Source organism: Bufo bufo, chromosome 3, assembly GCF_905171765.1.
Source record: "Bufo bufo chromosome 3, aBufBuf1.1, whole genome shotgun sequence".
In the NCBI taxonomy this organism is placed as follows: Eukaryota; Metazoa; Chordata; class Amphibia; order Anura; family Bufonidae; genus Bufo; species Bufo bufo.
The window spans coordinates 103,160,517-103,185,717 of NC_053391.1; positions in this window are offsets into that span (position 1 = coordinate 103,160,517).

Sequence of the window (25,201 nt, forward strand, 5' to 3'; positions counted from 1 at the left end):
GATCCGTCTGCATAAAGCTTTTTCAAAGCTGAGTTTTCACTTCGTGAAAACTCAGAACCGACAGTATATTCTAACACAGAAGCGTTCCCATGGTGATGGGGACGCTTCTAGTTAGAATACACTACAAACTGTGTACAAGACTGCCCCCTGCTGCCTGGCAGCACCCGATCTCTTACAGGGGGCCGTGATCAGCACAATTAACCCCTTCAGGTGCGGCACCTGAAAGGGTTAATTGTACTATCATATCCCCCTGTAAGAGATCAGGGCTGCCAGGCAGCAGGGGGCAGACCCCCCCCCCCCCCCAGTTTGAATATCATTGATGGCCAGTGCGGCCCCCCCCCCCCCTCTATTGTAATTATTCGTTGGTGGCACAGTGTGCGCCCCCCCCTCTCTCCCTCTATTGTAATAATTCGTTGGTGGCACAGTGTGCGCCCCCCATCGGCCCCCCCTCCCTCTATAGCATTAACAACATTGGTGGCCAGTGTGCGGCCTCCCATCTCCCCCCCCCCCCCCATCATCATTGGTGGCAGCGGAGTTCCGATCGGAGTCCCAGTTTAATCGCTGGGGCTCCGATCGGTAACCATGGCAACCAGGACGCTACTACAGTCCTGGTTGCCATGGTTACATAGCAATAGTACAGTAGTAGAAGATTCATACTTACCGGCTGCTGCGATGTTCGTGTCCGGCCGGGAGCTCCACCTACTGGTAAGTGACAGCCTCAGGTCTGTGCGGCGCATTGCTAAATGAACTGTCACTTACCAGTAGGAGGAGCTCCCGGCCGGACACGAACATCGCCTCTCCCAGGTAAGTATGAATCTTTGCTAGTGACCCGCTGCCACCAATGATCGGGGGGGGGGAGATGGGAGGCCGCACACTGGCCACCAATGTTGTTAATGCTATAGAGGGAGGGGGGGGGGGCGATGGGGGGGCGCACACTGTGCCACCAACGATTTATTACAATAGAGGGAGGAAGGGGGGGCGGGGGGCGCACACTGTGCCACCAACGATTTATTACAATAGAGGGAGGAAGGGGGGGGGGGGCGCACACTGTGCCACCAACGATTTATTACAATAGAGGGAGGAAGGGGGGGCGGGGGGCGCACACTGTGCCACCAACGACTTATTACAATAGAGGGAGGAAGGGGGGGGGGGGCCGCACACTGTGCCACCAACGATTTATTACAATAGATATTCAAACTGGGGAGGGGGGGGGGGTCTGCCCCCTGCTGCCTGGCAGCCCTGATCTCTTACAGGGGGATATGATAGTACAATTAACCCCTTCAGGTGCGGCACTTGAGGGGTTAATTGTGCTGATCACGGCCCCCTGTAACAGATCGGATGCTGCTAGGCAGCACGGGGCAGTCATGTACACAGTTTGTAGTATATTCTAACTAGAAGCGTCCCCATCACCATGGGAACGCCTCTGTGTTAGAATATACTGTCGGAAATGAGGTTTCACGATCTAACTCATATCCGACAGTATATTCTAACATAGGGGCGTTCCCATGGTGATGGGGACGCTTCAAGTTAAAATATACCATCGGATTGGAGAAAACTCCGATCCGATGGTATAAAAGGGACTCCAGACTTTACATTGAAAGTCAATAGGGACGGATCCGTTTGAAATGGCACCATATTGTGTCAACGTCAAACGGATCCGTCCCCATTGACTTGCATTGTAATTCAGGACGGATCCGTTTGGCTCCGCACGGCCAGGCGGACACCAAAACGACTTTTTTTTCATGTCCGGGGATCCTCCAAAAATCAAGGAAGACCCACGGATGAAAAAACGGTCACGAATCACGGGAAAACGGGACCCGTTTTTGCGGACCGCAAAAAAATACGTTCGTGTGCAGGAGGCCTAATAGTTGTAAGTTGAAAAATTTGCATTACAAAAATTTGCATTACAAAAATTCGCATTATGGAAATTCGCAAACAACACTACTCCTAAAGTCAAATATACTGCAGCCTTCTCATTGGCCCACAAGCTAGAAGCAGGGAGGGATCATGTGTACTGATAAAAAAAAAAAAATCGAATATTCGAAATTACGAATATATATCACTATATTCGAAATATTTGCAAATTTTCAAAGTACCTATATTCGCGATAAAAATTTGAAATTCGAATATTCGTGATCAACACTAGTGTAGTGTAGGTTAGATAGAGATATAGTATAGTGTAGCCTTTTGTTGTCTGTTTAGTCTATGAAAAAAAAAATATATATCTTTTGCTGTGTTTTAGGGTTTCGTGTGCTAGGATTATTGTCGGCGTCTTTTGTCTGTGAAAAAAAAAGAAAAAAGTCTTTTGATGTGTTTTAGTGTTACTGTTTTAGGGTTTCGTGTGCTAGGGAGGGAATATTGTCAGCGTTTTTTGTATGTAAAAAAACATTAAAAAAACAAAAGAAAAGTCTTGTATGTATTTTGTATGTATTGCGAAAAAACATTCATATCATAAGTGACGATTTTCACAATCGCAAATATTTTATAACACTCTATATGCATATAAAGCGATTGTTCTGATATGCATGTGACATGTAATCAAATACACTGCTGTAAAGTAGACCCGGACTGGGGGGCGGGAGCCTTTAGGGGAAGCGACCATGACGGGGGGGGGGGGGGTGATTAGTGAGACCCCCAGAACAGGGATTGGTGGTTTTAATTAAGTGGGGGTGTCTGAGGGGTTAAAAGTGAGGGGCAGCAGCCGGTTAGGGGCCATTTTGTTAGGAAAGCGCCAGGACCTGACTTACCTGTGGCTACCATGGAGGCTATCATCCAGGAGTTGCGGAGGGCAGGCAGCGGAACGAGGAGAAGGATGGATGCAAGGACCGAGTGTAGGAGCTGCTGCGAGGGGAGGCGGAGGTTCCAGCTACGCCTCCGCATGTGGCGTCCCGGCCGCGGCGATCCAGGCCGCCGGCGCGACCCAGACCAGAAATGGCATCCCCTCGGGCTCAGCGCCAAAAATGTAGCCCCACCAGGGACCCTCCACGCCAGGGGGCAGCTGATACAGTGCCTCCCTGCACCCCCTGGCGTGGGAGGAATCCGAGAAGTCAGCGGAGCCCACCAACAGGCCGTGCAAGGTCTGCCCGGTGGTTGACCCGGCGTCTGGAGTCCGGACCAGGAACGGCGGCCCCAGCCCATGGATCAGTGGCTAGGGGCCCTCAGCACAACCAAGATGAAGGACGGGACGGGGCTGCTGCGGGGGAGGAGACCAGCTCCAGCAGGCCCTCGGCGGGAACATCCAGGAGAGAAGAGGAGGGAGGCTCCGCCTCCTCTGAAGATGGACACGTGCACTCTGGGAGCTACGTCCCTGACTCCAGCTCAGTCAGGGCACATCTGGCAGAAGAGGATCCAATGAGGTCGGGACATCCGGATTCAGGATCTGCGGCTGGTGGGGTCAAAGCACCCATGCAGCCAGGTGAGGCACCTTGGGGTTCTATAGTACAGTTGGGGGTTAACTTAGCGGGCGGGGATGGGGGGTCCCAGTCAGATCTAGGTAGGGGTTTGAGTCAGTTGTTGGGAGGATTGGCGGGTTTGGTTGCGGGCCTGGGTAGGGGCGAGGTTAGATGACAGGGCTAAAGGTGAAGTGTACGTCTGTTTTGAGGGACCGTTGGGTGCCCATTTGAAACACGAGTTAAGGGAGAAAATATGGAAAGGGGAGTATGTGGATATTTTTTCTTTGCTTCACTTAGAAAAATTTAATCTGGATAGGGCGAAGCGAGATGAGGGCAAGAAGGAGGAGGAAGAGAGATGGAGACACCGGTTAATTTCGCGGACGCTTGCCAACTGGTTGCAGGCATTCGCGATTTTGGCAAGTGTCATTGGGGAAAAGGAGCCGGAGTGCTGCTCCGCTCTTTTTTGTTATCTCGATGCGATAGGGGAGGCGTATAGGGTGTATGGGGGTATGGCGTGGCTGCGTTAAGACGAGCAGTTGAGGCAGCGGAAGGCAGTGCGTCCGGGGATAAAATGGGACCACAAGGATATCGCCTTGTGGTTAAAGGTGACGGCACCGGTTAGGGCAGGGCAGTCCTTTCGGGGGAAATCTAGTAGTGGGGGGCAGTCCGGATTTGCAGTGGCATCCGCAAAAGGGCTGTGCTTCCTTTTTAACGAAGGGACAAAGTTGTTTGGGACAAAGTGCAAGTTTAAGCACGAATGTTCCACTTGCGGCAGGTCACACGGAGCCTCGCGATGTTTTAGGGGAGGCAGATGGTTTTGGAAAAGGGGGAGATGCCAGTGCGGCTGGGAAGGATGCGGCCTTACCTCGATAGGTACCCAGATAGGCAGGCGGCGTTTTTTTTGGGGGAAGGGTTTGCGTCGGGCTTTCGGATACTGTTCAGTTCGGCGCTTGTTTAGTTAAAAAGAATTTGCATTCGGTGTTGAAGCACCCGGGGTCGTTACGGATAAGTTGGAAAAGGAGGTCAAGCTAGGTAGGATGGCCGGCCCGCTAGCGGACCTGTGTCTGTCTCCGCTGGGGGTGGTCCCGAAGAAGGAGCCCAATAAATTCCGGCTAATTCACCACCTGTCCTTCCCTAGGGGAATGTCGGTCAATGATGGCATAGACCCGGCTCTGTGTTCCGTGGTTTATACGTCATTTGACGCGGCAGTGGCATGGGTGAAGCGGTTCAGAAAGGGGGCGCTTATGGCAAAGACGGATATTGAAGCAGCGTTCCGTCTACTGCCGGTGCATCCAGATAGCTTGCATTTGCTGGGGTGTTTTTGGAAGGGGGGGATTTTTGTAGACCGTTGTTTACCGATGGGTGGCTCCCTGTCGTGCGCATATTTTGAGACCTTTAGTTTATTTTTGGAATGGGCGGTTAGGGATTTGACGGGTAGTAACTCCGTCATCCATTACTTGGATGACTTCCTTTGCGTGGTCCCGGCTAATTTGCGGGTTTGTTCAGTTTTGTTAAGCACGTTATGCGGGTTGGTTGGGCAGTTCGGGGTTCCATTGGCAGGGGAAAAGACAGTGGGGCCTACAACTGAATTGAGTTTCTTGGGATCATGATTGATTCGGAGCGAATGGATTGTAGGCTGCCATCGGATAAATTGGAGGATCTGAGAAGGCAGGTGGCCAGGGCGGGGCAGTTGGAAAAATAAAGCTTAAGGAACTTCAGTCGCTCCTTGGTAAGCTGAACTTTGCATGCAGGATTATGCCAATGGGCAGGATCTTTTGTAGGCGGTTGGCTGGGGCGACATCGGGGTCCGGGCTCCGCATCATTTCATCAGGTTAGGCCGGGAGTTGAAGGCTGATCTGGCGGTTTGGGGTTTATTTTTGGAAAAGTATAAAAGTCAGTCGTTGTTTATGGGGGAGGTGGTGGATGCAGTGGATTTTGATTTGTTTTCAGACGCGGCAGGGGGTTGCAGGTACGGCGTGTACTGTGGTGGGAAATAGTGTGCGGGAATGTGGCCTGATAGCTGGGTTCAGAGGGGTTGGGTAAGAAATTTGGCCCTGTTGGAACTTTTCCCAATTGTAGTGGCGGTTCTGTTGTGGGGGAAGTTTTTCCGGAACAAGAAAGTCCGCTTTCAATGTGATAACTTGGGGGTAGTTCAGGCGATCAACGGTTTGTCGGCCTCATCGCCATTGGTGATTCGGTTGTTGCAGAAGTTAATGCTGGAGTGTTTGGTACTTAACGCTTGGGTGGTGGCTGTGCATGTGCCTGGGGTTGACAACTGTATCGCTGATGCTCTCTCTCGTTCACAGTGGGACCGGTTTCGTCAGCTAGCTCCAGGCGCGGAGGTGGGGATAGAATGTCCAGTCTCGCTGTGGAACGTTCTGGAGTAGCAGTAGCGGGCCTTATCCGGTCATCTTTGGCGCCTGGTATGTGGGAAAGGTATTCGAGGGCTTGGGAGTGTTGGGAACAGTGGAAAGTGAGATTGGGTATAGGGGACGAGGATTTAGAAATACCTATGTTGTTGTTTATTGGGCATTGCAGGGATGAGGGTTGGTCTGTTTCTAAGATGAATAGTTGCTTGGCAGGGCTGGTTTTCGGCTCAGGAATTTAAGGGATGTAACTAAATAGTTTTTGGTAGCGCGGGCCATGAAGGGTTGGCGTCGGGAAAAGGCAAGGGTAGACTCCCGCCGCCCGCTGTCGTTTACATTGTTGGTTAAGCTGGGGGAGCAGTTGGGTACGGTGTGCAGGTCAGATGGGGAAGCGAAGTTGTTCAGACTGGCTTTTTCGCTGGCGTTTTTGGAGGCATTGCGGTTAGGCGAATTGGTTAGACCAACAGGGGATAGAAAAGGGGGGCTGTTTAGGGATGACGTGGATGTTTTGCCGGATAGGGTGGAATTCGTGATCAGGCGGTCAAAGACTGACATGGAAGGGAAAGGGCGGCGGGCTGTTTTGTTTGAAATCCCAGATTGTCTAATGTGCCCACTATGTTGCATGCTGGATTTCATCGGGGGCAGGGTGGGAGACGGGTTGACCCCGTTATTGGGTTATGAGGATGGTTCCTTCCTTTCACAATTTCAGTTTTCGGCAGTTTTTAGGCGGTGTTTGGCCGAGTTGGGCGTGGGGGAGTTAGGTTTCTCCAGCCACTCATTTAGAATTGGGGCGGCGACGGACACAGCTACATGGGGGTTAGGCGACGACGTCATAAAAAGGATAGGTAGGTGGGAATCGGTACGATTTAGGTCATACGTAAGGCCAGAAGGGGTGGTTTGGTGAGAGGTGGGAAATTGGGGGAATGTGTTTAGCAGTTGTGGCATGGTTGCTTCTTGTTTCTCTTGTTTCCTTTATCGTTGCAGGTTCGGACCTAGCGTTGATTTGGTTGTTGGGTCATTCGTATGTGTGGTGGGGAGCTTCCAGGGCTGCGGTTAGGCTGGACGGTTTACAACTCGGGTTTGCTCGTGCAGTGGCAGTGGAAAGGTGGATTGACAGGCGGGGGATGTTGTGGAGTGGGGTTCTGCCGGAGTTTAACAGATTTGTTAGGCAGGACAGTGCCCCTGATATTTTGGTCCTACATGTAGGGGGGAATGACTTGGGGGCTAGGCCCTTTAGGGAGTTGGTGAGAGACGTAAAATTTGATTTGTTGCGGTTATGGGCGTTGTACCCGGGGATGATAACGGTATGGTCAGACATCGAGCCGAGAATGGTTTGGCGGGGGGCCCGCTCAGTGGAGGGTTTAAACAAGGCCCGAGTGAAAGTCAATAGGGCTAATGGGAGGTTCATGGTGAGGAATGGGGGGTTAGCGGTGCGGCATCGGGATCTGGAGAAGGGTATCGGGGGGTTCTGGCGTAGTGACGGGGTGCACCTCGACGCCCTGGGTTTGGATATGTGGAGCTTGGCAATACAGGAGGGCATGGAGATTGTGGTGCAGGTGTGGAGGGACGCACAGACTTTAGGGGGATCAAGCCTGTGCATTTGTGGCGGTGGGAGGTTCTTGGAGTCGGTGTGATTCTATGGTAAGGAGGATGGGAGGGCCCTCCTGGTGGGGCTGGACTCCCAGGATTGTTGGGCGGCTGTGGCGGAACTGTCAGGGTGAGCCATCAGGGGTGCCTCCGAGCTAGTGGTCAACGGCTGGGGGTAAGTCGGCTCACCTCAGCACGGTTGTTTTGGGTTATAGGGCTTTAAGGACCTCCCCCTCGGAAAAGAAGGGACATACATGTTAATGTGTTTTGGTTGGCATTTATGAGGTTATTATTATTATGATATTATATGTATGTTTGTAATAAATCGGCTGCTGTGGCCAAATTAATCCAAAAAAGCTGTGTCAGTGTCATTATTGGGGAAAGGGGGGTTGGGGGAGGCATCTTGATTGAGGTAGGGTTGGGGTATGACTGTGGGGAGTCGAGCGGTATTAACCAGTATCTCCGTCAAGTAGAGCCGGACTGGGGGGCGGGAGCCTTTGGGGGAGGTGACCATGACGGGGGGTGGTTAGTTAGACCCCCAGAACAGGGATTGGTGGTTTTAATTAAGTGGGGGTGTCCGAGGGGTCAAAAGTGAGGGGCAGCAGCCGGTTAGGGGCCATTTTGTTAGGAAAGCGCCCAACCACCCACCCTGTTGAGGAGGTAAAAAGGGTGGTGCGAAGGGAGAAGGGGGAACAAGTGGGGAAGAAATGGGTCAGGGGAAGATTGTCACGGCAGTAAAGGTGGTGGGAGGTCCTTGGAGTTGGTGTGATTCTATGGTAAGGAGGATGGGAGGGCCCTCCTGGTGGGGCTGGACTCCCAGGATTGTTGGGCGGCTGTGGCGGAACTGTCAGGGTGAGCCATCAGGGGTGCCTCGGAGCTAGCGGTCAATGGCTGGGGGGTAAGTCGGCTCACCTCGGCACGGTTGTTTTGGGTTTTAGGGCTTTAAGGACCTCCCCCTCGGAAAAGAAGGGACATACATGTTAATGTGTTTTGGTTGGCATTTATGAGGTTATTATTATTATGATATTATATGTATGTTTGTAATAAATCAGCTGCTGTGGCCAAATTAATCCAAAAAAGTGGTGTCAGTGTCATTATTGGGGAAAGGGGGGTTGGGGGAGGCATCTTGATTGAGGTAGGGTTGGGGTATGACTGTGGGGAGTCGACCGGCATTAACCAGTACCTCCCTCATGTCAAATTACTTACAGTGATCAGCAGTTCTTCCTCACTGTTGCGAAAATTGCTACCAACCATGTTTTCCAATCTCCTCAAACTTCGGGTAGTTTGAAAACTGGGACACACTCCTTTTTTTCGCATGCACTGTAAGCGAATTTTACATTACGATTTTCGCATTAAAAAAAATGAGCGAAGATAGCGAATTTGCAAATATATGTCGAATATTCGCCCAAATATTCGTGAAATATTGCAAATTCGAATATAGCCCCTGCTGCTCATCACTATTCTGCATTAGAAAACCTGACCTGCATGGTTCCCAAACCTAAACCCAATAGAAGTAGTTTGGGATGAGTTGGAGAGAAAAAGTGCTCAGTATATAAAATATTTTTGTATAGGTAAATATACATATAAGGACTTCAGATTTCATTGGAGTTCTCTCATTGTAACAAAACATCTACAGTATCTACTTATTTAGAACAAGTATTGTGCTTCCTACATTTAGAGAAAAGCAACCATGTTCATGTTTATCATATCAGGATGTAATTAAATATTCTCAGGCTATATACATTTTATTTTTAGATTGAAAGCCAATATAAAGTTGCTCTTATTACACATGTGAGTCATGATTAAGCTGTGCATTTAATTAAGATGTAGGTCTACTATCTTTTTTATCTTACTAATATTTATCTACCTTGATAGAAGGAACTAGTACACATAATCCATTATTTGACCTAGATTGTTAGAGCTATTAGTCATAGACTAACTATGGCAGCCCAGGTAATGTGTTATAAAATGTTTGTGTATTTCTGGATGTACATCTTTAGGCTTTAGACCATATTCAAACTGGCATGGTTACCTTTTGCAAAGGATCTGTTTAAAATAGGTTTCAATCTGCCAGAAAAAAAATCCCCATAAGACCTTTACTGATCATGAAATCCAGTTATCGACAAATAAAGTAATTATCCATAAATATAGCTAATAAACTACTATATTTTGCTGGCATCATAGCTTCAGTTTATAATGAAAGCCACAATGTTGCTTATGATCCATTTTCTGTTGATAGTTAGTGATGAGCGGGAGGTGCCATATTCGATTTCGCGATATTTCGCGAATATTCGCATGAATATTCGTGTTATATTCGTCGAAATCGAATATTCGCAATTATTCCAATTATCGCGAAATTATTTTTTCGCATATTGCGAAAATTTATCTTGATAGTATAAGGCAACGTTCCTATGCTAATGACTATGGCTAGGCTAATATGTGTATTTTACGAAATTTCGTAATATTGCTCTAACTTCGTCTCTTAGAATATTACGAATATTCTAAAAGACGAAGTTAGAGCAATATTAAGAACATTTGCAAAAGTCGAAATTGCGATGCGAGTAATAGAACACGAAATAGTCGCATGAAGATTTAAACTTAGCACTGCTATATTCCATATTCTAGCCTAATATGGAATATAGCTGTGCTAAATTAGCACTGCTATATTCCATATTAGGCTAGAATATGGAATATAGCTGTGCTAAGTTAAAATCTTCATGCGACTATTTCGTGTTATATTACTCGCATCGCAATTTCGACTTTTGCAAATGTTCTTAATATTGCTCTAACTTCGTCTTTTAGAATATTCGTAATATTCTAAAAGACGAAGTTAGAGCAATATTACGAAATTTCGTAAAATACACATAGATAGATTGTATTTAAGCTAATTGTCACGGAACCATGAACCAGACGTACAACAAGAGATAAATGAAAATAAGAAGGCTTTATTGAAAATAAAGCTGTAAAGCAAAAGTCCAAACGGATGGTGAAACCGAGCAGAGTCTTTGCGAAGCCAGAGGTCAGGAACCAGAAGGGTAGTCAGACGAAGCCAGGATCAGGAACCAGCAGGGTAGTCAGACGAAGCCAGGATCAGGAACCAGCAGGGTAGTCAGACGAAGCCAGGATCGGGAACCAGCAAGGTAGTCAGACAAAGCCAGGATCAGGAACCAGAAGCAGCAGCAGTCTAGAAGCATGTGAACACAGGAGGACCAAGCAAGGAACTGAAGCCACAGACCTCCTATATATATGAGCTAGGCATCCAGCTCCTCCCAGGGGAAGGAGGAGCCGCAGGGTGGAAGGCTACAAGAAACCCAGAACCCAAGATGGCCGCCAGCACATGTCAAACGAAGGAGAGCAGCAAGCAGGTAAGACCATGACAGTACCTCCCCCTCAAGGGCCCCTCCTCCGCGGAGCACAAAACGGTTTCTGAGGGAAGCGTGCGTGGAAGGCTCGGAGCAAGGCAGGAGCATGGACATCTGCGGAGGGAACCCAGGAACGCTCCTCTGGACCATAACCACGCCAATGGACCAAAAACTGCAACCGACCGCGGACCAGGCGTGAGTCCAGGATATTGCTCACCTCATATTCCTCACGATTGCCCACTTGGACCGGACGAGGCCGAGGAACCGAGGAAGTGAAACGATTACACACCAGAGGCTTCAACAGGGAGACATGAAACACGTTGGAGATCCGCATGCCAGGAGGAAGCGCAAGGGCATAGGCTACCGGGTTTACCCTGCGAAGCACTCGGAAGGGACCAACAAAGCGAGGCGCCAGCTTGGGAGTGGGCACTCGAAGGTTGAGGTTGCGGGTGGACAACCATACACGGTCTCCGACCTGGTAGGAAGGAGCAGGCGCTCGTCTGCGATCAGCCTGGAGTCTCTGGCGCTGCGCAGAGACCTCAAGGGACTTCTGGATCTGTACCCAAGAAGCATGTAGGACGGAAAGGTGATCCTCCACAGCCGGAATATCCTGGGGAGAGAATACCTCCGGTAACACGGCAGGTTGGAACCCATAATTGGCCATGAAGGGAGACGTCCCAGAGGAAGAGTTCACCGCCGTGTTCCTGGCAAACTCAGCCCAAGGCAGGAGGTCAACCCAATTGTCTTGGTGATCGGAGACATAGCAACGAAGGAATTGCTCCAAGGCCTGATTGGATCGTTCTGCGGCCCCATTGGACTGAGGGTGGTAGGCCGAGGAGAAGGAGAGATGAATCCCCAACTGGGAGCAAAAGGCGCGCCAGAACCTGGACACAAACTGACTCCCCCGATCCGACACAATCTCCTTAGGCAAACCGTGCAACCGGAAGACCTCCCTGGCAAAAATCGTGGCCAACTCTTGTGCAGAGGGTAACTTCTTGAGAGGAACACAGTGGCACATTTTGGAAAACCGATCCACAATCATGAGAATGACCGTATGGCCTCGGGATGCAGGGAGGTCCACAATGAAATCCATCCCCAGGTGTGACCATGGGCGCTCCCCGGTGGCTATGGGTTGCAGAAGGCCCAACGGAAGGTGCCGAGGGGACTTACTCTGGGCACAAACGGAGCATGCCGCTACATATGCGGCGATGTCGGAACGTAGGGAAGGCCACCAGAACAGACGTGAAACAGCCCAGGACAGCTGATTCTTTCCAGGATGCCCCGCGGTCTTGGAGTTATGGTAGGTTCGCAACAACCGAGTGCGCAACTCCTCAGGCACAAAACATCTGCCGTTGGGTCTCCCAGAGGGAGCACCAGATTGAGCCGCCAAAATCTGCTCACCCAGGGGAGAGGTCAGGCTGGTGCGAATGGCGGCCAGGATCTGATTCGGAGGTATGACCGAAGTCGGAATCGACTCCTCCCTGGACAGCTCGGAGTACTGCCGTGATAAGGCATCCGCCCTGATGTTCTTGGAACCGGGTAGGTAGGAGACCACGTAATTAAAACGTGACAAGAACAGAGCCCATCTGGCCTGACGTGGTGTCAATCTCTTGGCCTCAGAAAGGTAGGTCAGATTCTTGTGGTCCGTCAGGATGAGAACCGGAACCACCGAACCCTCGAGCAAGTGCCTCCATTCTTTAAGGGCCTGCACGATGGCCAATAACTCCCTGTCACCAATCTGATAGTTGCACTCCGCGGAAGACAGTTTCCGGGAGTAAAACCCACAAGGAAGCAGAGGACCCTCTGGTGTTCTACGCTGAGACAGAAGGGCGCCTACTCCCGTCTCAGACGCGTCCACCTCGAGGACAAAGGGCAACCCAGGGTTGGGATGCGACAGAATCGGAGCCGACACAAAGGCGGACTTTAGGGCCTCAAAAGCTCGGATGGCCTCGAGCGGCCAGACCTGGGAATTACTGCCCCTCCCTGGTCAGATCCGTGAGAGGCTTGGCCAGCATGGAAAAGTCCCTGATGAACTTCCGATAATAATTGGCGAAGCCCAAAAAGCGCTGCAGGGAACGAAGACCACTGGGCTGGGGCCACTGTAAGACAGCCGAAACCTTCTCAGGATCCATGGAGAACCCCTCAGCGGAAATGATGTAACCTAAGAAGGTTACCTGGGATCGGTGAAATTCGCATTTCTCAAGCTTACCGAACAGCTTGTTCTCTCGTAACCGTTGCAACACTCGTCTGACATCCAGAATGTGGGCCTCCATGGATTCAGAATATACCAAGATGTCATCCAAATAGACTACCACACACTGCTGCAACAGGTCACGGAAAACATCGTTGATGAATTCCTGAAAGACTGCGGGCGCATTGCACAACCCAAAGGGCATAACCAAGGATTCGTAATGACCGGTCCTGGTGTTAAACGCGGTCTTCCACTCATCGCCCGCCTTGATCCTTACCAGGTTATATGCCGCCCTCAGGTCGAGTTTGGTAAAGACCGTGGCCCCTTTAAGGCGATCGAACAGCTCGGAAATCAAGGGTATCGGGTAAGCGTTCTTGATCGTGATGCGATTGAGACCCCTGTAATCGATGCAAGGCCTCAACTCACCGCCCTTCTTTTTCACAAAGAAAAATCCAGCCCCTGCCGGGGACGAAGACTTGCGAATGTGTCCGCGTGAAAGCGCCTCCCTCACGTACTCCTCCATGGCCTCATTCTCCGCTACCGACAGTGGATAGACTTTGCCACGAGGAGGAACGGCACCAGATTGTAACTCTATGGCACAATCGTATGGGCGGTGCGGAGGTAGGGCAACCGCGCGCACCTTATCGAATACATCCCGGTACTCCTCGTATTCAGGAGGCAACAGAGAGTCCGAGGAAGTACACAGCAACTTGACAGACCCATGGATGCAACTAGCCCCACACTGCGGTGACCACGAGAGGATCTCGACCGATCTCCAATCGAAAGTCGGATTATGCTTCTGGAGCCAGGGGTACCCCAAGACCACCGAGTAGTGTGGAGACGAAATAACCTGGAGGCAGACCGACTCTCTGTGAACGGCACCAATGGCTATCCCCACTGGAAGGGTCTCATGAGTCACGTGTGGCGGCAGAAGGGGTCTGCCGTCTATCGCCTCAAGAGCCAGTGGGGAACCTCGAGCCTGCAGAGGAATGGAATTGGCGGCAGCGAACACACTATCAATGAACAAACCACCAGCACCAGAGTCCACCAACGCCTGGGTCGTCACCGAGCCCCCGACCCAGGAGAGGACAACAGTGATCAGTGGTTTGTCAACACGGGAAACCGGGGACGAGGAGACTCCACCCAAGATCTGCCCCCGACAGGATCTCAGGGTACGAGCGTTTCCCGGACGGTTCGGACATGCCAACCGAAAATGCCCACCGAGACCACAGTACATGCATCGGCCCTCGCGTCTCCGGAGTGCCCTCTCCCCCTCGGACAGGCGAGCAAACCCCAGCTGCATGGGTTCACCCCCAGACAAGTCATCCCCAGGAGGCGTGGGAGGAGAGGGAGGCACGGGTGGGACAGCAAACGTAGGCACCAATCTGTTAGAAGACCTCCGCAGGTTCTCCTTAAAGGAAGGTCTCTCCCTGAGTCTGGTGTCAATCAAAATCAGGAAAGAAATAAGAGACTCGAGCTCAACTGGTAGGTCCTTAGCTGCAACCTCATCCTTCAAGGCATCCGAGAGACCATGAGAGAAAGCAGCAACCAGAGCCTCATTATTCCAGCCCACCTCTGCTGCCAGGGTACGAAACTCAATGGCGTATTCAGCTACGGATCGTGAACCCTGTCTGATGGACATAAGGAGCTTCGCAGCAGAGGCAGCACGAGCCGGCACATCGAATACCTTCCGAAGAGAAGCAACAAAACCGGAAAACTCGGCAACCACCGGATTGTTGTTCTCCCATAAAGGGCTGGCCCAGGCCAAGGCCTTGTCCGAGAGCAGCGAGATCAAGAAGCCCACCTTTGATCTCTCAGTAGGAAAGGCATGTGGCAGCAACTCGAAATAAATGCCCACCTGGTTAAGGAAACCTCGGCACTGAGTTGGCTCTCCCCCAAAGCGCTGTGGAAGAGGGGCAGAACCGGTCATACCCCGAAACACCGCAGGCGCAACAACAGGTGTCGGGGTAGACTCTGGCGCAACAACCGGAGCGGCAGTAGGAGCGAGCCCAGGAGTGACAACCGACCCATCGGCAACGGGAGCGAAATGAGCCGTGCGTTCAAGCAGGGTTTGCAACGCCACAGCGAACCGACCCAACAGGTGATCCTGCTGATCAAGTCTGGCAACCAGCGTGGGTAGCGAGGATGGCCCTGTACCGTCAGAATTCATGGCTTGGTCCTAATGTCACGGAACCATGAACCAGACGTACAACAAGAGATAAATGAAAATAAGAAGGCTTTATTGAAAATAAAGCTGTAAAGCAAAAGTCCAAACGGATGGTAAAACCGAGCAGAGTCTTTGCGAAGCCAGAGGTCAGGAACCAGAAGGGTAGTCAGACGAAGCCAGGATCAGGAACCAGCAGGGTAGTCAGACGAAGCCAGGATCAGGAACCAGCAGGGTAGTCAGACGAAGCCAGGATCGGGAACCAGCAAGGTAGTCAGACAAAGCCAGGATCAGGAACCAGAAGCAGCAGCAGTCTAGAAGCATGTGAACACAGGAGGACCAAGCAAGGAACTGAAGCCACAGACCTCCTATATATATGAGCTAGGCATCCAGCTCCTCCCAGGGGAAGGAGGAGCCGCAGGGTGGAAGGCTACAAGAAACCCAGAACCCAAGATGGCCGCCAGCACATGTCAAACGAAGGAGAGCAGCAAGCAGGTAAGACCATGACACTAATATACTGCTATAGTAATAATTTTTAATAGTGTACATATTTTACAAAACTTAGGTTCAGAAGAGGCAAAAAAAAATTACAGGAAAAAAAAGGGATTATAGCACTATATTAGCTATATTACAATCTATATGTGTATTTTACGAAATTTCTTAATATTGCTCTAACTTCGTCTTTTAGAATATTCGTAATATTCTAAGAGACGAAGTTAGAGCAATATTACGAAATTTCTAAAAGACGAAGTTAGAGCAATATTAAGAACATTTGAAAAAGTCGAAATTGCGATGCGACTAATATAACACGAAATATTCGCATGAAGATTTCAATTTAGCACTGCTATACTCCATATTCTAGCCTAATATGGAATATAGCAGTGCTAACTTAGCACAGCTATATTCCATATTAGGCTAGAATATGGAGTATAGCAGTGCTAAGTTGAAATCTTCATGCGAATATTTCGTGTTATATTACTCGCATCGCAATTGCGACTATTGCGAAATTTCGTAAAATACACATATAGATTAGATTGTAATTTAGCTAATATGGAATATAGCAGTAAGTTGAAAACGCCACTGACTGGAGCAGCCAGGAAGCCAGGAATCCAAAGGACAGGTAAGAACAATTTTAGGGAAGTGGGAAAGAAAAAAATATAATAAAAAAAAAAAGAAAAAAACGAATATTCGATTTTGCGAATATATAGAACGATATTCTAAATATTCGCGAAATCTCGAAATTGCGATATTCGAGAAAAAAATTCGCAATTCGAATATTCGCGCTCAACACTATTGATAGTGTTAAGCGAAGCAAAGCCTCAGAAGTTGATTTTGCTTTGAATTTTAGGAAAAGTTTGTTTCTAAACTAAGCCAAATTTCCTTGCATTTTGTGGTAACAAATCTTTTTTCCTAAAATGGCGACTGGAGTTGTCTTCGAAAGAACAGGGAAAAAATAAAAATCACTGACTTCATACACTTGCTCACGCAGAGGCAGTCCACTCCTCTATTGATTGCAAAAAGACTTGCTGAAGGACCTGCGTTGAGTGTGATGACATCACCACGCACTCCCAGCATGATCACATGGTGACATCATCAGTGATGACGTCACCAGGTGATCATGCTAGAAGCGCGTGTTAATGTTATCACGCTCTGCTCTAGCAAGTGGATGAGGTGAGTGATTTTAATTTTTTAAACCCAATAGGCTATATTGCATTAGCGTATTAACGGGTGACCTTAAAAACAGTCTCATTGATTGATAAGCTAAATGGGGTTTAAACATAGCAATTTGTGACTAATTAATTTGTAACTCATCGAATTTCTTGTCAAACTTCGGCAAAAGCTGCCAAATCAAATTTTTCTAAACTTTGCCACAATGGTGGCTGTGAGGGTTCCATCTAGGATTCTGTCATATTTATAGCAAGAATAGTGCTGCATGCTGTGTTAATCTTGCTGTCAAGTGACGGAACCCGTGATGGAATCTCCTAATGCTTATGTGAATCGAGACTAAAGCTGGCCGTACATATTAAATTAATGTCAGCCCAAAGTTTTGAATTTGGCTGAATTGATTGATCGATTAATGTCTGTGGAGTCCTCATGACTGTTCTCTGACAGTAGATGTTGGTGGGTTCAGCATTTTGGATTTCAACATGCTGATATGTTTGTTCTCAGGGAAGATAAGTCAGCCCCAGAAAAGCCTAGATTACTTCCCTCTCCTCATTAAAAACACATTCTGTAGCTGTCAACTAAAACTCCTATCAGAAATGTGTGGCTCACGTGGAACATCCACAGCTTATGATATACAAAAAATAATTTAGAAAATAGTGATCACTCAGGTAGATGCAAAACAGTCCTTCTTTCCAATTTCTTTTTATAAATTTTGTTTTTCATTTTTTAAAGCTGAACTGGGCATCCAGATGTAGCAAACGTACTCAAAAAACATGGCAATGGATGAACAGAGTACAGATCATAATCCATTATAATCCCATAATCCGATATCCGCACCCGCCATATTCTTTTACATTGTGAAGAACTTTGACCCATGACACATCCATCAGGTAGGTGTGATAGGTGTGCAGTACAGAGGGGTGTAATACATTTGTAATATACTTTCTAACATAAAAAGCATATTATAGTGGATTTGTATTGTGCAGCAGTGGTGAGCGGTTCTGCAGCGATACTGCAGCTACACACAGTTACAAACTCAATTAGAAAAAATAATTATAACTGGTGTGATATACCAGTCGCCCCCCCAAAAAACTGATAGAAGCGGGGTGCTATATACCAATAATATACTTTCTAAATAGTGCATTTGGGTACAGCAGCATTTGTTTGCGGTTTTGTGCATTCCCTCTGCTACACACAGTGACAAACGGTATTGGAAAAAATAATTAAAACTGGTGTGATATACCAGTCGCCTCCCCCCAAAAAACTGATAGAAGCGGGGTGTATACCAATAATATACTTTCTTTATAGTGCATTTGGGTACTGCAGCATTTGTTTGCTGTTTTGCTGCGTTCCCTCTGCTATACACAGTGACAAACGGTATTGGAAAAAATAATTATAACTGGTATGCGTATGCGTATGCGCGTCCACGAAAATTATATTGCCGATATTTTGCATTGAAAAAAATGATGAATGGAGATCGCAAATTCGAATAATACATCTGGTATGCCACTTCATGAACCGTCCCGGCAGATGCTCGTCCATCACTACTCACCACCACTAAGGCAAGATGGGGAGAAGTGCCGACCACCAGGTGACCGAGAAGTAGGGGAACGGGCTGGTGCTCCAGTGTTCCAGTAGCAGCCATTGCAGTAGGTAGCTATGGAAACAACTTACTCGGAAACAGCTGAATTTACTGTGCTATGCGCTACCTTGCTTCCCAGCCTCCTGGTGGTCATTGCTTCGTCCCATCGCGCCTTACTAACAGAGAGATGAGATATTCTCTTTAATGTGTGGAGCCAAGTGTAAAATTCCTAAATATTCAAATTATCTGGTATGAATTAATTGCATACCGAACAAACATGGAAGCGGGTCATAGAAGATAATTATGTACCCTAAATTGTAAATTGTGTCTATATTTTTTTCAATAATTATTCTAAGTAATTTAGTTTTGTTTTTTTTTGTTTTTTTTTCCAGCATTTTAGTCTTCTCACAGTACAAAATACAGGATTATCATGAATCTCCAGGATGGAGGTGTGAAAAAGCTACAACAACATGCGGTGTCCACCCTTAATTGCTGTATTCTCTGCGGCAGAACTGTTGTCCGTGTTTCCCTACTTAAAATAAATCTCCCTCTCTGTAGAATATATATATTATATATATATATATATAATATATATATAGAAATGGACAGCACATCCAGTAGAAAAAAAGAATCCAAATTTATTCAGCCACAGTGGCACAAAGAGGCGACGTTTCGGCTCAAAACCCAGAGCCTTTCTCAAGGCTTGAGAAAGGCTCTGGGTTTTGAGCCGAAACGTCGCCTCTTTGTGCCACTGTGGCTGAATAAATTTTGATTCATTTTTTCTACTGGATGTGCTGTCCATTTCTATCTACATACCTTGGGTAAGCAGTGACAACCCTGGACATAGCACCCATTACATTGTTGTGCATTGGTGCTGCCACACTTTTCCTTAATATATAAATATATATATATATATATATATATATATATATATATAATATATAAATGAAGATACCAGCTCAGTGAAATAAATGATAGAACTGTCATATTTTTATTTCATTAGTAAATCGTCAATGCATGTTAAATGGATAGCTGAAGCAGGTTTCATCTGACTTACTAAAGATTAGATACCATAAATGTTGGCTGGTCCATTGTGGTGGGATTGGCCAACTATCTAATGTGTTCGGGGGTCTCCTGGCTCCAATCAAGTTCTGAAGAAAAGAAGGATAAATTTTTATGGATTTTTATCATGGTGAAAAAGAGGTTATAATGACGGCTACATGAATAGATAGGTAAATTTATGTTATACAATATATTTAATGGTGATGGTATATACCCCAAAAAGACAAATAAATGTATGCAAATAAAATATAGGCTAAACAATATGCAATATAGATGTAGAAGAGTTAACACACACACACACTTGGTGAGTTATCACGTTGTAATGGACGGCCGGCATCCCACTAGTGAGGAGGAGTGAGGAGGAGCGAGGACGCGGTCTCCATGGTGACAAGGGGGCGGGGAGTACCCAGCCGCGCATGATTCCTCAGCGTGGCCGGCATCCTCAATCCCCTAGATAATGAGTAGCTGGGGAACTGAGCGCCAATGTCAATGAATCGACGCTCAGCTGTACTGAGGTGTGTGACATGTTATGTGACGCTGGCCACATCACATGACCCATCTAGTGGACCTATTTAAACAGGTAATCTGCTAGCCACAGGTTGCCTGTGATTAGTCTTACTTCATCTAGTGATTCCTGTTTGTGCGACTTCTACCTTTTGACCTCGGCTTGTATTTGACCCTAACCTGGTGTTACCCCTGGTACTGACACAACCTCTTGGCTTTTGACTTCGGCTTGTATTCACTTGGCATTATAGTTTGTGTGCTTTTGTACCCTCCTATCCTTTACTTGAGTCCTTTGCTCTATTGCTATTCTGTGCCGGCCTGGAAGCCTTGCTTCTGTGTGATCTGTCTCACTACTGTGTACACACTGTGTTGTTCCTTTTCTTAGGCCCCTGCACGTACGTAAAGCTAGGGACTGCCGCCCAGTTGTACACCGTCGGTTAGGACGGACCGTGCAAGTAGGTAGGGATAGAGGTGTGGGTGGAGTTTAGGGCTGCCTTTTCTAATGGTATAATTTATTATTGCATCCTATGTACAGTAGTAGAAAGTATGAAACTGGAAAAAAAAACGCAATTCCGCTATAGTTTTATGGATTCTGTTTTCATGGTGTTTTCTGTGCGGTAAAACTGACCTATCCTTTTCATTTTCTGGGTCCGTACATTAACAGTGATATCACATTTATATAGTTTTTCTTGTGTTTTAATAAAAATAAAAAAAAAACATTGAAAAAAACATTCTGACCCCCATAACTTTTTTTATATTTACATTTATGGAGCTTTTTGGGGACAAATTTTTGTGCTGTGATCTGTATTTTTCAGTGATACCATATCGGAGTGCCTTTTTGATCACTTTTTACTCTTTGGGGAGGCAAAGCGACAAAAAAATGGAGTTCACTGTACACCCTGTTAGGTGAGCAGTGCAGCGGCAGCCGCAAGCCACCGCTGTAACAGCAATGCACCTGTTGCCATTCTATGTCATATCTAGCTACTCTGTCACTAGAGTTGTGCCTATTTTTGCACAGCAGAGAAAGATGAGCACACACTTGACATTATGTTGGCACACTCACCCCTGTCCAGATGATACCAGTCTATGGTGTACCCATCTTCTTTTAACAGCACTTATGGGTATCATACTGTGTTTAGTCAAAGGATAACATCTCATGATGATTCACAATACATTGTTCATATTATTTAGGATGGCTTCACTTTTTTGGGGACCTGTATAAATGTACAAATTTTTTGTTTTTGTACCATTCTATTTCCTGCTGTTTGCCAGGTCCCTGACAATTATCCTAAGCTACAGTATAATTGTATTGGTAGAGTTAGATCTGTAAGATTTATTTGCCTTGAAATGTAAAAACTGTTCACATTTTATGCAAAATTACTAGTACATAATGTATTTTGATATGTCTTCGGATCAAGTCTAACTTGGTTGGGTGACCTTCATGGCTTATTGAGAATTATTTTATTCTGTAATGATATTGAAATAACTGTATTATTGCCCTACATAATACAAGAAAACAACACCAGGATAATAATAGTACTGTCAGTTGAATTTCTACCTCCTTCCAGAGCCACAGAATGTATGTTAATGTATACAGAGTCGCATTGCCCCATTTTGTATTTATTACAGAGTTAATTGCAGCTTTCAGGTTAGTGCTATATAAAAAATGACTGTTGTCTTGAAACTGCCCACTTCGAAATATAGAATTGTATATGAAGACAGAAATTCTCCCATACAATTATTTAAGAAGCATTTTCTTTGAGGATGTCATGAAATGTAATTTTCTGGCTGCTGCAGCTGCTGTTCACAAGATATTGGTGCAGTTTTAAAATCATTGCACACCGACATAATCAGAGGTTGCTGTGTTAAGTTTACCGATGATATAATCCAGAGTTGTTCAATAAAATAAGCCTGGTACTCCATGAAATAGATTATTACAACTGGGGCTGGAGGTTTCTTTCTTCATTTTGCGAGAATAGTCTATGCAATGAAATAGAGATGAGCAGCCATTCCATTGAAATTGAGATGAAATACATTTTACTGAAATAGTGATGAGTGCACATTTCAAATATTCTTGGACAAAATCAATAATATAAAGAAAAAAATGACTTTGGTTATTATAGAAAGTCCAGGAAAAGGATTACCAACCTATAACACAGTGCTCAATATTAGGAATGCAATCATAGATCAATACATCAGTAAATACCGGTATATCTGAGCTAATTCTATATTTACCATATAAAATTAATATGAGGTACTTAGCAAATATATTTTCATCAATATAATTTGTGCCCATTCACCACAGCAAGGTGACCTCTTTCTGGATGGGAACTCTATGTCATACCTGTCACGGTGGGGAGTGAGGGAAACCCCCCACCGCGCGGTATCAAAGGGATAACAGGGTAGCTGCTAGGCCAGGAGACCGGGATCAGGGAGCAGGTCACCTCCTAATGCGTCCCTAATTCTGACCCTGACTCCTAACCGTATGAGCCAACCCAGATGGTAGGAGGGCTCATACTCCGGAACCTCGGGGCCCTACTAACCCTCAGGAAATCCCTGGACTAGGAGCAGGGTAAGACGACCTGTTCCTCCACAACACGGACGAACAGGAGTCTCCACTGGCCAAGCTGCAAGGAGAGGGGGACACATACAGCACATGGAGATGGCAGGTAAGTGAAACCAGCAACACACCTACCAGGAACCCAGGACACCATAGCTGCAATAACGTGAGACACCACAAGAACATCTACTATCTTCTATGACCACAAGGGTGGCCCTCACTGGACAGATGGCATATGAAGACCAAGAGGATAACTCCAGCATACACCATGGCTGGAGTACCCCCCAGCTTCAGGCATCCAGCAGAGGCTAAATAGCCCAAGCAGCCACACCCACACACACATAAACCCAGTGTTAAAACACTAGGAAGGGAGTTAACCCTTCCAACACCAGACAAGGGGAGGAAGCCACTTAAAGGGGAAGTGCACACACAAGCATGGAAAGCTACACGTTACCGCAGGCAACAACATGCGTGGCAACCATGTCACAGCAATCACCCAGAAGGCCGAGACACTGCCACCGCAAGCACACACAGCAACACATTGCCGCGGGCAACCGCAAGTGTAGCAACAGTGTCACAGCGCACACTATAGGCCGTGACACTCCCACCCCTCAAAGCCCCCCCACCAAAAAAAAAGGGGAACTAAACAGAACACCCAAAAAACAACAGGACAGGGGGTGTAGGGGAAAGTAAGAGAATCAGTGTCAGCGCAAGCGAGTCTCCCCAGAACTGCTGCCAGCCCCTGGAGCCACACACAGGAACCAGGGCGCCAGCCACCAAAGAGCCAGGAGAGACCGCACTGATCACTGCGTCCACACTCAGACACGGTTCGCACCAAGTTGCTGCCAGCATGCATCCCCAACCAGCATACACCAAAGCCAATTCAACAAGGAATGCAGCCAGCAACCACAACACAAGTGACAGAACCACTGAGACATGGACGAGGGGAGACCAAACACAAGTGACGTTTCACCCCTACTGCAACCTCAGTTACAGAGAACCGCGCTGTTAACAGAGTTCCCCTTTCACCCTCCCTCCGGAGGATAAGCATGTGCGCCAGAAAAAGGCAGGCGACACATGCTGCGCCCCATAGGCGTGCGCAGCCTATTGCATTAGGGTGTGCACCCTAAAGCACAAACACAGACGCAGCGCACGCACCTGTGTATGTATGTATATATATATTATATACACACACACTCATATATATACACAAATACACTCTGTATACATACAGACCTGCACTATCAATATAATGAAGGGAGAAGAAATCATTTTTAAACTTACCGTATTTTTCGCCCTATAAGACGCTCTATTCGCCCTATAAGGTTTTATCATTACACCTCAGGTCAGACCACCAATCAGACCCCCAATGTCAATAAGACCTCAGATCAGACCCCAATGTGAATGACCCCCAATCAGACCTCAGATAAGAGCCCCAGTGCCTCATATCAATCCCCATATAAAATAAAATAAAAAACACTTTCCTGCTCCGGACGCTGCCGCTCCTCACCGCTTGCGCTCGGTAATCCTCTTGTACAGTATGCTGTGTGGGCACGCACAGTGTGAGGTCAGAGCGCGGCCTCACACTGTGCGCAGCCTTCACAGTGGAGCGCATGAGGACCAGGAAGCGGTGAATATAGCGCTTCCTGGCCCTCTGGTACTAATAACTTGATTAGTATTCGCCCCATAAGACGCAGGGGCATTTCCCCCCCACTTTTGGGGGGAAAAATGCATCTTATGGGGCGAAAAAGTGCAGCACGGGGGTGACAGAACCAGTGTTTCCTCTAAGCCTTGGCAGCTGCTGAGAGGGATCGGCTCAGAGCTGGGCACAGCGCCATCCAAGGTGGGCGATAGGAAAACCTAAGATAATTGTCACATCAAAGAGCATAAAAACCACTGCGCCATCCCGTACAATATACAGTATAGTCCTCTCTGTTATCACTGGACATTGCTCTCCATATAAAACCATACAGGGAAAAATCTCATTGATCCAGAAAACTTGCATAGAAAAACTAATAACCAAGAGGCTAAACAAAACCCTGTTTCTGACCCTTATGTTAAAACATAACTTTCATTTGATTGCTCTAATACCTAAAGGGAAAAAAAAAATGTAAAAAGCTGCTGTTTCTCTAGATGACCTTATAGTAGTGGTAATAGAGTCTCAAGGGTCTATAAAAGCAGCTACACTATTTTTGCAAACCTTTGAGACTCTATTAACACTACTATCAACATAAGGTCATCTAAAGAAACAGTAGGTTTTAAAAAAAAAAATTCTTTAGGTGTTAAAACATAACTTTCATTAGATTGCTCTAACATCTAAACGAAAAAAAAAAAAAGAATAAAAAAAAATGCTTTTTCTCTAGATGACCTTATGTTAATAGTAGTGTTAATAGAGTCTCAGAGGTCTGTAAAAATAGTGTAGCTGCTTTTATAGACCCTTGAGACTCTATTACCAATACTATAAGGTCATCTAGAGAAACAGCAGCTTTTTAGAATGATTTTTTTTCCATTAGGTGTTAAAGCAATCAAATGAAAGTTATGTTTTAACATAAGGGTCAGAAGCAGGTTTTTTTTAGCCTCTGTCTTGGCTATTAGTTTTTCAATTCATAAAGCTCCACATTGAGCTCCCACCCAGCAGTAGATAGAAACCTGCAGGACACTTCACCTGGGCACATGGTGATGGCTCCATTCCTCTGCTGTCCCTGTGTCACGGATGGTGTACAGGAAACAAGATAATACAATACAAACAATGACTCACTGGACCCA